The following is a 12,067-nucleotide window of genomic DNA, read 5'->3' as shown; positions in this document are numbered from 1 at the left end:
ATTTAGCTGACAGGTCGGGACTTACTCTCATGACATACGCAGATGATTCTCAAATCATCTTCTCACTGTCAGAATCTAATCCCACGGCCCGTCCATTCTCAAACAAGGGCTCCAAAATATCTTCAGCTGGATGTCCAAAAACCAACTGAAGTTAAACGGTGACAAAACCGAAATCCTCATTCTGGGAAAAAATAAAGATCTATGGACCACCGCTCATTGGCCCTCTGAGCTTGGCATTGTCCCCACCCCTGCTACCCATGTAAGAAATCTGGGGGTTATCATTGACAATGCCCTCTCGATGAAACAACAAGCAAATAAAGTGGCTGGCCTTTGTTTCACCATCTTGAAATGGCTGAAAAAATGCCTATGGATGCTGCCCCTTGCAACGCAAAAGACCGTAGTCAACGCACTCATTACATCCCGGCTTGACTACGGCAACATTCTCTATCTGGGCTCAAATCAAGCAGTCATCAAGCGTCTACAACTGGTTCAAAACTCGGCGGCAAGACTACTTTGTCAAATTTCAAAAACGGCCAGTGTAACGAAACATCTGCATGACCTACATTGGCTCAGGGTAGAAAACTGCATCAGGTTCAAAGCCCTGAGCTACATGTTTAGGATTAAATCCGGCACCGCACCAAAGTATCTACAATCCCTAGCGACCCCTTTTATCCCGGGTAGAGAGACGGGTAGAGAACTGCGCTCTCAGACCGCAGCAAACTTTTCGACCCCGAGATTCAAATTAGCAAGAATGGGAGGTAGATCGTTCTCTGTCCTAGGACCTTCCCTGTGGAACAAACTCCCTCCCCATATTCGCAAGGAAGAAAATTACGGCAAATTCAGAAAGAACATAAAGACCTGGCTCTTCCAGAAATAAGTAGAGTGCCCTTCACCTCTTGCTACTGTCCATCGACGAGTCATCGGCGCCAGGGAAACACGTTTTTGGGTAGTTGTGGGCCAAGGATGCACTAACTGCACATCGCACAGCATGTCTTGGTGCACTAACTGCACTTCGCACAGCATGTCTGGATGCATTAAGTATCCATCACACAGTGTGTCTGGATTGATTAACCACCAATCTCACAGCATTTCTGGATGAATTAACTACCCATCGCACAGCATGTCTGGATGCATTAACTACCCATCTCACAGCATGTCGGAATCCATTAACTACCCATCGCACAGCATGTCTGGATGCATTAACTACCCATCACACGGGATGTCTGGATGCATTAACTGCCCATCGCACAACATGTCTGAATGCATTAACTGCCCATCGCATAGCATGTCTGGATGCATTAACTCCCATCTAACAGCATGTCTGGATGCATTAACTACCTTAACTACCCATCACACAGCATGTCTGGATGCATTAACTACCCATCTCACAGCATGTTTGCATGCATTAACTGCCCATCTGGCATTGCCTTTTTTGGATATATCCTTTCCTTTATGAGGTTGGGAGAAAGCAACAAAAAGTCATTTAGTCTTTCCAAACGTTTTTGCCCTATCAATGTAGTACATGAGGGTTGTCTTGGCATCCAAAGTATGGAGAGCCTACTTCACAACAGACTCTGGTTGTGGAAAAAAGACAGATAGATCAAATGATTGATTGAGATGGAAATGAGAGACTACCGTTGGAAGGAATTTGGGGTTGATACGGGAGCCAACCCTGTTTCTATGGAATTGTAAGAAGGGTTTCTGTAAAGTTAATGTCTGAAGCTCACTAACATGCCTCAGTGAGGTAATGGCAGAAACAAATGCCACCCTCCAAGAGAGAAATTGAAAGGGGCAAGTGTGTAGGGGCTCAAATGGAGTACCCATGAGTCGTGTGAAGACAATGTTAAGATTCCATGAGGGTGCAGGTGGAACCAGGCGGTGAATCACTCTTTTGAGACCTACCATAAAGGCTTAAATTACTGGTATTCCCGAAGAGAGAAATGTGTTTCCAAGTTTGAAGATCGGCAGCTAGTGTGGCTAGATATAACCATATAGAAGTGAAGGCTAGGCCAGAGAGTTGTAAATGAAGCAAATAGAATACAATGTTTTGTATTGTAGCCCTAAAAGGGTCCATCTGTTTGGAGTGACAATAGCAGACAAACCTTTTCCATTTGATTGGATAGCATGCCTTAGTGGTAGGTCTGGGGGCTTCCCTGAGAATGTTAATGCACTTAGGGGGCAAGTTTTAGGTATCCAAATTCTATGACCTCAGGAGCCAAACCGCTAGATTACGGGACATGGGATCTGGGTCCCTGATTTCTCCATGGTTTCACATAAAAAGGTCTGGTCTGTTCGGAGCTTTTCATGGTGAACTAGAGAAAGGTCGAGGAGAGTTGTGTACCATGGCTGCCGAGCCCATGTGGGACCTACCAGGATGAACATATGAGAAGTTTACCTGAACCTACGAACCACAAGTGGAATAAGAGGGAGAGGAGAAAAAGCATAGGCAAATGTCCCTCATCAAATCATCCATAGTGCTCTGCCGCTGGCCTGTACGCATGGGAATCTGGAGGTAAAGTTTAAACATTTGACGTTGTCCATCTCCGGAAGGTACTCTGCTAACAGTGGGATGCTGTGACAGAGAGTCCAATGCCAAATGGTTTGAGAGAGCTGAAACAATTGTGTAGCATCTGATCCCCCTTGTTACTGTAGGTAATGCATGACTATCATATTGTCCTTCCGGACTAGGACAACCTTGCCTATTAGATGAGGTAGGAACGCTTTCAATCTAGGTGAACAGCTAGAAGCTCTTGGTAGCAGTTGCGGTGACCCAGGTACTTGGTCTCCCACAGACCCAGCACTGTCAAATCTTGTAAGTGTTTGATGCTTCCATTGTAACAATGGTGTGCGGAACAGGGTTCGAGGAAAGGCTGCCCCTCAACAGGTTGTTGGTGTTCCACCACTGCACAGAGTGATGAGTGCGGCGGTCAATCAACACTAGATCATATCAATGACCCTCTGCCTGAGACCACTTTCGAGCTAAGCATTCCTGCAACTGACGCATGTGTAGCCTCCGATGAGGTACCACAGCTATGCAGGAGGCCATCCCGTCTTAGAGGCGCATGACAGTCCTCACTGTAAGCTGCTGATTTGGTTGAACAAGGGGATTAGAGTTTGAAAAGACTGGATCCTTGCAGAATCGGATAGGCTAGGCCTACTTGTGTTTAGAGAAGATCCCCTAGGTAAGGCGGAATCTGTAGGGGTTGGAGGTGGGACTTGGTGACATTGATGGTCAACCTTAGGTGATGAAGCAGATCTATTGTGATCTCCTTGTGGTTTTGACACTGTTGAAGAGTGGCAGCTTTGATAAGCCAATCATCTCGATACAGAAACATATGGACGACCTGTTCGCACAGGTGAACGGCACTATTACAAGACACCCAAGGCGCAGTAGTCACCCCAAAGGGAAGGACTTTGAATTGGTAGTGCCTTCCACCTACCACAAACCTGAGATACTGGCATTGTGCCGGGTGTATTAGAATGTAGAACTAGGCGTCCTTTAGGTCCAGCGCAGCCATGAAGTTGCCTTGCTGAAGAAGTGGAATGACATCCCGAAGGGTTGCCATATGAAAGTGTTCTGATAGGATGTACTCGTTCAGGTGCCTGAGGTCCAGAATGGGCGGTAAGGATCCACCCTTTTTGGGTATTAGGAAGTATAGTGAGCAAACTCCTATACCTTGCTGATGGATGGGAACGGGTTCTATAGCCCCTTTCAGCAGGAGGGCTTTGACCTCCTCTTTGAGAAGTGTTTGATGTTCCACTGTAGGTGTGAGGTGCAAGGTTGAGTGGCAGTGACCCCCAGTCAGTAACCATGCTGGGTAATATCCAAAACCCAACTCCTACTGGTATCAGGTGATAGTTTGGTAAAATATTTTGGAAACTTTACCTGCCAGATGTTATATGGTCGGTAGGAAGGAGAGGGAAGTCAGGAATTATTTGCGAGTGTAGCTCCTTTTGGAGTACTACCTTTGCCTCTGCCTACGTAGGATCCCCTGAAGTAACCCCTGGGAGAAGTGAGCCGACCCTGGGTGGGTTGGTAAGAGGTGGGTGAGTTGGTAAGAGTTGGACATTTTCAGAGGAGGTTGTTTTTGAACCTCCATGGTAGGAGGGGAGGTGAAAGGAGGAACAGGGAGCTGTTGTTTGTAGTGCCTCGTATGCTTTTGCCGACTCTGTGTCATTTTTAATTTTCTCTAAAGTTTGGTCTAACTGGGGGCCAAAAAAATACTCATCGTCAAATGGCATGTTCAGTCAATTTTGCTGAACCTTTGGTTTAAACCCAGAACTACAGAACCAGGTCTGCCTTTGTAGGAGAATGACATCCCTAGCTGCAGTGTCAATTGAATCTAAGGCACAGCGAATGGATGTATTTGAAATAAGCATACCCTCTGAGACAAGCTTTTGGCTCCATTTTCTATTCTACTCAAGATGGTATTGGAGAAGGTCCACCATTTCAGCCCAGTGGGCACGGTCATACCTCACAAGCAGGCCATAGAATTTGCAATAGCCAATGGTTGGCTGATTGCACTGCTACCCTTTTGCCCGCCGCATTAATTATTTTGCTCTCTTCATATGGCGGTGGGCATCTCTGCCAGCCTGGGAGTTTGCCTTCTTACAGGCTGTGGTAATGACTAATGAGGCTGGTGAACGTTGACCCATAATATTGATGGGATCAGATGGGGAGGCCTTGTTATTTTGTTTTCTATGGGCATTATAACCCTAGGGCTAACAGGGTCTTTAAAAATGTCTGTGGTATGCCTAAGCATGCCCTTGAGCACTGGAAGGTATCGGGTGGAGCGGTAAGTGTTTTGCAAAGGAAGTCCGCCTCTATGGGCTCCTTATGAAGTTCAACCTCAGGGAAAGAGGCGACCCTACAGATGAGTAACTGATATCGTGTAGAGTCATCAGGAGGAGAGGGGCAGGCAGGGTGGAGATCAGGGTATGGTTCACCTGGCAGGTCAATATCATAGGTACCTCAAGAGTCACATTGTGGAGTAATGTCAAAAGTGTTCCCCCAACCAAGGCCAGGTATGTCAGATTGTGGTGACCCCTGAGGTGAAAAGTCAAGTGGGCCCCCTTGAGAATGAGGTGGGGAGAGGGATAGCAAAGGAGGTGGAATGGGTGGTGATGATGATGTAAGAGGAAAGGGACTGGTAGCCGTATCTGCCTTCTGGTGTATTTCACAGGGCTTCTTGGATGGTGGAACAGCAGCAGCCGAAGGGCAGGCAAGGATGTGACCCATATGAGGCTGGATGACAAGTTGTTTTGTCTGGATCCTGCTATTCCTGCAGTCAATGGAGGATAGGTTAGACCGTTGTGCCAGAATTTGGTTGCAAAATGTTCAGATTTTAAAGGGTTTTTCGTATTGGTGTCAATGGTCCACTCAACATTGTGGCAGAGGAAGTTGATGCCATGTGTCGGTTCGGCTCAATGGCAAGAGGCGTTCTGATGTCGAGGTAGTCGGGCCAAAGCATTTAGCTTGGATGGTTTCTTCAGCACCAAGCTCGAGCTGGGCAGGGGTCTGAAGCAATTTTCCGAAACTGCTTATGGCCAGAAGGCAGTGGCAGACCGAGAGCCTCTGTTTGGTGTTCCAGAGGTCCTTCATATTTTTTTGCCAAAGGCTGTTCGGGATGGTGTTGAGGTGGAGGGGATACCATACTCATGGCCTCTTGAGTCGGTTGAAGGTTCTCTATCTCCAAGTAGAACTCGAGCTTGAATCTGGAGCCGCCCTTAACCAAGAAGGCATAGTTCTTCATCTACATCGCTGGGAACAAAAAGGCCGGCTGTCTCTTCAATGCGCCTCCACGACATCTCGAGCCAACGTGAGTGAAGGTTGTGAAGAATTTGCTTGGAGCAGCAAGCATCGCAGTCAGCCTCACTGTAGTCCGGTGATAGGCACAGATTGCAGACCTAATATAAGTCAGTCTGAGGGTACTTCGTGTGACAGCGAAGACAGTACTGAAAAGGCAACCGTTCCATCACCAACTAGGCACTCTTAAAAGACACCATGGAGACAGGAGTGGACCTTGACAGGCACTATGGACCCGGCTCAATGAACATATGAACACCGTCCATACACAAGGAAAAAGACGAAGTGCAATCAAGGAGTATACCGATGGACTGGAAGGTACCAACTGAAATGAGCAATACTATGGTGTCAAATTGAAGCACCGGAGCACACGTCCGAACCCGACAGCGGAAAGGAAATAATCTAACAATAGGGTCGATGCCCATGGGAATTACCACCAAGAGGAGGAGTCAGTCTACCTTGTGACTTTAAAGACTTTTTTGAAGAAAAACAACTTGCACACATCCGGACCCAACACTAGATGGCAGGAGTATGCTGAGCATGTGAATCTAGAGCCTCACATGAATGCCTCAAACATAAACTTTCTCAAAGGTGAAGGCAACCGTTTAAATGCACTTGTTATGGACCTGATCAGCAAAATTGCTGAGATTGAATCTTCCAGGAATACTCCAGTAGGAGAGCCAGTATAGGCTCTTAACCCTCAATGTAAGCTGTGTGATATAAGGGCGTGCCACCAGGACATTAGTGCTGTCCCTGTTAGACTCAGCGCTGGTGAGGCGGAGTCGAATGGTATGTATAGGCGTATTTCAAAGAGGGTTGAGCCGGGAACAATATTTACACGGGGAATAGCATTAACCTGTAACTCATCCCAAACTAATAAGAACTTGGCTTAGCGCCAAATCCCAGTCCTGCAAAGACAAACCCCCCTACTTATCGATCTTAATAACAATCAGGGCAAAGTAAGGGCGCGCCTAAATATCCCTCGTGACTCCCGTACAACAAACCTACCCAGCGAACATTGCACTGCGTTGTTTATGATTAAAGCAACACGACTAGCATGAGGAGCAAGAGAGAACCAGGAATCGTTAAAAACCAATCCTACACTGAAGCAGGCACATCAGACATTGTTACTCCATTATTGGATCGGATATTGTAGCTGCGAGATGCTGCCCCATGGGCCCTTCAGATTAGATTGTACTAAAGTTGAGGGACTCATGGATAGTAGAGCGGCTAATTGGCCATGATTTAAGAGCCACACTCCAGTCTGGCTCTGAGATACGCTTTAAACTCAATGCCCCAAACCCTATTACCATTTGAATGTCATCCACAGCAGCACTGGTAGCACTGTGGCCACTAGTGCTGGGACGCTTACGGGCAGCCATGCGCTTTACAAATCTGTAAAATAAAATAAAATAAATTGTACGAACTCTACGTATTGATCCTAGTAGGGACGCACCCAGCAGGAATCGGAGAGCGATTGATTGACTCATTAACATTGTCTTTAATGTACCAAGGAAAAAAACTGTTTATATTACAATGGAAAATTCTCAGAAATTATGGGGCACATGCATCATACTAAACACCGGTCGCAAAAGTATTTTTGCATTTGGGATACATTACCCAAATGCAAATTTGCAATTTAAGTATTGGCAAAATTTGCGATTACTTAAATTGCGAATGCATTTAGGGAATCGCAAATTGTGATTTTCCTAAATGCAATGCATGATGCAAATTCTAATAGCGATTTCGCTATTAGCGATTGCAAATTACCATCAATTTAAACTTCAGTGCATTTTTCAAAGTTCCATGTTACACACACACATGCCCTTGGGGCATGTGTGCGAACATGTGGTAACATGGGCATTTCAGGTGTGCAACAGGGTGTCCTTTTGGAACCCTTGCACCCTTGAAATTGCATGCGCAATTTGCAAGTACCTATTGGGTACTCGCAAATTGCGCTTGCAATTCCCATTCATTCCAATGGGTCTTTGGGAAGCCATTCCTTCTTTGCGAAACACAATTCGCGAGTCGCAATTAAAGAATGTGTAGAAATTGCAATTGTTTTTGCAATTCCTACATGCATAAGGAATTGCGATTCCTAAATTGTGTTGTTTTTTTTAAATCGCAATTTAGGAATCGCAATTCCTTTCTTTGATGCATGTGGCCCATAATCATTTAACCATACAGGATGTTTTTTTTCTCGCTTGCATTGCTTGGAGTCGATACAACTTTCTGCAGACCTGAATCAGGAGAACTCTCAACTTCGCATTCAGAATTGTGTGAATCATTTGAAATATCATCTGGTACCATTGCTGGTGGACTTACACCATTGCTGACATCAGAATTCCCATCGAACAGCATATCGTCAAAATCATACATATTAGCTATCTAACTAGTGCAAGAATGTTCAGAACATTTAGCTATCCCCTTTAGGTTCCAAACTTTACCATCAGTGAGACGTACAGCATTGTACAAAACTTCAGCAACCTTCAAAAGTTCAAAAACCGACTTTCCTCTTTAGAAACCTTCCTAGGTTTTTTGACCCCAACCCATTGTCCAACAGTTGTATCAGACTTCTTCACACCATGTTTAGAATCAAACCATTCTTTCCTTTTTGCTTGAAGTGAGTCTGCTCTTTCCCTTACAGAGCTTCAGACCTGTGCACAATACTAGACTTGAATAACCAACCAGGTGTAAATTTTGTTCTAGGATTCCTACCACGCATGAGAATAAAGGGTGGAGGACCTGTAGCTTCACAGGTTGATGCCCTGTAGGCCCAACCCATTTTTAACCCTTGAGTTTCCCATTCACCCTGCTTAGCAGTCACCTGGATAGTGGTTTTTATAACTCTATTAAAGCGCTCCACCGTGCCATTGCTGTTCGGATTGTACAGTGAAGTTCTATTTTTGATTCCCAGTTTACAGAGATATTCTCTAGCTCTATTTGAGGTAAACTGTACACCATTGGACATAGCAATACCTTTAAGAGGGGCTCAATTTTCAGTTGGATAGAGAACACACTGTTAGATACCAGAACCTGGTACTCCAGTGAGTGTCGGAAAGCCAAACCAGAATTAATCAAATCAATCCAAGCTAAAGATCAAAAACGAAGACAACTGAATAGGACGGTATTTAGTAGGGAGTGTGACCCTTGCAGAAGAGAATGGGACAACCGTAACTGGACTGGGCTGCTGGAAGCTTCCACAAGGAGAGGCACGACTGGGCTCTGGCGTGTAAAAACCCATGGTAGTCGTGGAGAGTCTATGTCCACGGAACACTTGGTGCAACCAGGGCCATGGGTCAATCACTTTGCATCTCAGGATTCTGAAGTCACGACTGAGGGAATAAGATCAATTGATCACCCAGCTCCTATTCATAGTAGTTCCCACTTTACCACCCCAATCCCGTTAGTTCTTACTCAAATACACACAAAGCTGAGTGTTTGTAACCAGAAAAGGCCCTGGGACCCGATGGGTTACCCGGGGATCTTTTTAGGTCTCAACGAAGGGTTGGAGCGCTTATCTCCAATTGCTGGCTAACGCTATACGAGGAGACCCCGTTACCGAACCTTGGAAGGGGCCAAGAAATATTCACATCAATAAGAAGGGGGACAGAAACTTCCTGACCAATTATAGGCAAATTAGCCTTTTGGACAATTCTCCATTTCCTCTTTGTAGATTACTGCTGTCGAGCCATCAAGGGTGGATAGAGGAGGTAAATGCCCTACATTCAAGCAGGCTTTAGCCTCGAAAAAGCGCTCTTGATCAAGCCTTTTGACTTGAACTGGTGACTTGGAGGTATGCCAAGTTATTGAAGGGCCACCGGTGTATTGCATTTGTGGACCTAAAAGCGGCTTTTGATCTGGTACCCAGGAAAAAGCTCCAGGAACAGTTACAAGCGATCAGAGCGCCAGAGGCAGTCGTTGACATTCTGGCTAGAATTCACGAGGTCACTTACGCACACTTAAGATGAGGGGGCAAGGGGGAGTCGACAATGCACATCCCTGCCACTAGGGGAGCTAGAGAGGGGTGCGTTCTGACACCAAACCTTTTCTCACTTTACTGGAGCGATCTCAATGGCAGCATGTTGGAATGTGCCCATGATGCCCCAAAACTTAATGGTGTCCCCATTCCTACTTTACTTTTTGCAGATGACACCCTGCTTGTGTCTCACACCCTGAGAGGTGTCCCTGACCTACTGTGACAACAAGGACCTTGAATAGTATATGACCATTAACCCCCTGTAGAGGCAGTTTATTAATGGGAGGTACTCACCTGGAACAAGTCCATAGATTTGACTATCTGGGGATTAGGCTGGAGAATCACAAAAAGTAAGACAATAATGACCCATAAAAGTGCAGCTGTTCTCAAGCATCATTGGATGTTGTGCACCAGGGCAATAACCCCAGCCATAGAGCTGTACGGGGCAAAAGCCCAGTCAGTCCCTCTATGCGGGGCAGAACTCTGGGGCTTGGAAGATTCCACTGCACTGACCATCGGGGAAAACTCTTTTGTTAGATCATTGCTTAGTCTCCCAGCGAGCACCCCCTATTTCCCATTTCTTTTGAACTAGCCGCAAAATAAATTGACCACTGGCTGCATAATGGCCGCTTATCTATTGGAACCAACTTGGGGCGACTATGGAACTCTGCATTTAATGGAAGGTTTTAGAAGAACTACTGGGGTTAAAGGGGTCACACTCCTAACCATGAGTTAGGCATGTTGAACATGGTTTGCAATTTTGGGCTTGTCAACCCTTTGGTATAAACCCCAGCTGTTTCAAATTGTGTCAAAGGATACATTAAACAGGGGCGGCTCGTCCATTGGCGCAGAGAAGCTTTGCCCCACTTATGCGCCCCCCCCCCCAAAAGCCCCAGGGATAAAAAAAAATGGTAATTCATTGCCATTTTATTTTTTACTGTCCCGTCCTGAACCGAGCATCAGGATGGGGCGGGGCCTGCTCAGTGAGCAGGGAGGAGTGGTGGGCAGTGGGCTGCCTTTTGCTCTTGTTTAAAGCGTGCATGTCTCTTTGTTATGTTATGTTATGTTATTGAGTTTGCATAGCGCCTAAATCACCCCCGAAGGGGTATCTCTGCGCTTGTGGACTTACTCGTCTCAGCAGACTCAGCACATAACAACATGTGCTCACCGTATGGGCCACCTGCTCCTTAATGTTCAGACTCTGCTCGATTCGAACCCCTAGATTTTTTACTGATGTCTTTGGGGCGGGCGAGACCCCTAACTGGACCTGGAGGCAGTATGGACACTCAGACTGACTCTTCTCAATTACCTGTTGTCTATCTGAGCCGGTTCCTGCACAGTGTATGTCTTACTAGGAGCAAAGTCAGGCAGGACTTGTAACTAACCACAGTAGACATGTCGGCAGCTCTCCCAGGTGTGGCACTCTGCGTAGCATATACGTCATGCTCTGGTTTACGCTTGTGCTTTTTCTCTGTTTGCAGAAATTATGAATTCTAATATACAAATGTTATCTTTTTTAGATGTTTGTTGTATTATTAGTATGTGTATCTATTCTATGTCTATGATTATGAACATGGCTCGAAATGTACGTTCTTTGACTTGACTTGGGTCGATCACCGGGTCCTAGTAAAGAATACTAGCTGGAGGATCTTGAGAAGAATCCAGTCCACAGCTCCAGGGGATTGTTTACCTGCTGATCTGCTGTTGTCTCAGCAGCAGCTGTAGGATGAAAGCATAGTGTTGGATACTGGGAGGAAATAGTCATTTTTGGATAAGATCTTTGACTTGAACACCTTTATAGGGAGGGGAGGACTCCGCTCTCCTTGGAGTCGAGGTGGCAAGAATCAAAGACACACTCTGAGGGGATTTTTGGGGCGTGGGATTGGTACTCTAAGATCCTGTCTTTGGAAGAGAGGATGTGAGAGGCTCTGCTGCTTTGGGGATCTTCTTTGCTGCATGGAAATTCTCAGATTAGCCATAGGAGGGTATCACACATGGAAGGCGTGCAGCTGTGACTGAATACTTTTCCCAGTTTGAGCCAAGAGCATGCTTGGTTTTCTTGCTAAAAAGTAATACGCCCACGTTACTCTGTACAGATTGTTTTTAGAACATAGAGCCCCTGATACGTCCAACAAACAGACCAATCAGAGACCTTCAGGACCCAGCCAAGAGTACAAAGAGGGGGCGGGGGAATCAATTATTAGGGGTGGGTGGAATTTGCGGAATTGCGTTACGCAAATCTCTGCGAAACTGTAAAAAATCTCCGCAAACACGCAGTAATT

At 46.0% G+C, this 12,067-nt stretch overlaps 1 protein-coding gene across 2 annotated transcripts in view; it reads left to right on the top strand.

The window, feature by feature from the left end:
* The window catches only part of LOC147700447 (pregnancy-specific beta-1-glycoprotein 7-like), a 449,496-nt gene that overhangs the window by 108,495 nt on the left and 328,934 nt on the right, over positions 1 to 12,067 (top strand). The gene's annotated exons all lie outside the window — the stretch shown is intronic.

This window comes from Lissotriton vulgaris, chromosome 8, assembly GCF_964263255.1.
Source record: "Lissotriton vulgaris chromosome 8, aLisVul1.2, whole genome shotgun sequence".
In the NCBI taxonomy this organism is placed as follows: Eukaryota; Metazoa; Chordata; class Amphibia; order Caudata; family Salamandridae; genus Lissotriton; species Lissotriton vulgaris.
The sequence above is the reverse complement of the archived record's forward strand: the minus strand, read 5'-3'. Positions and strand labels throughout refer to the sequence as shown.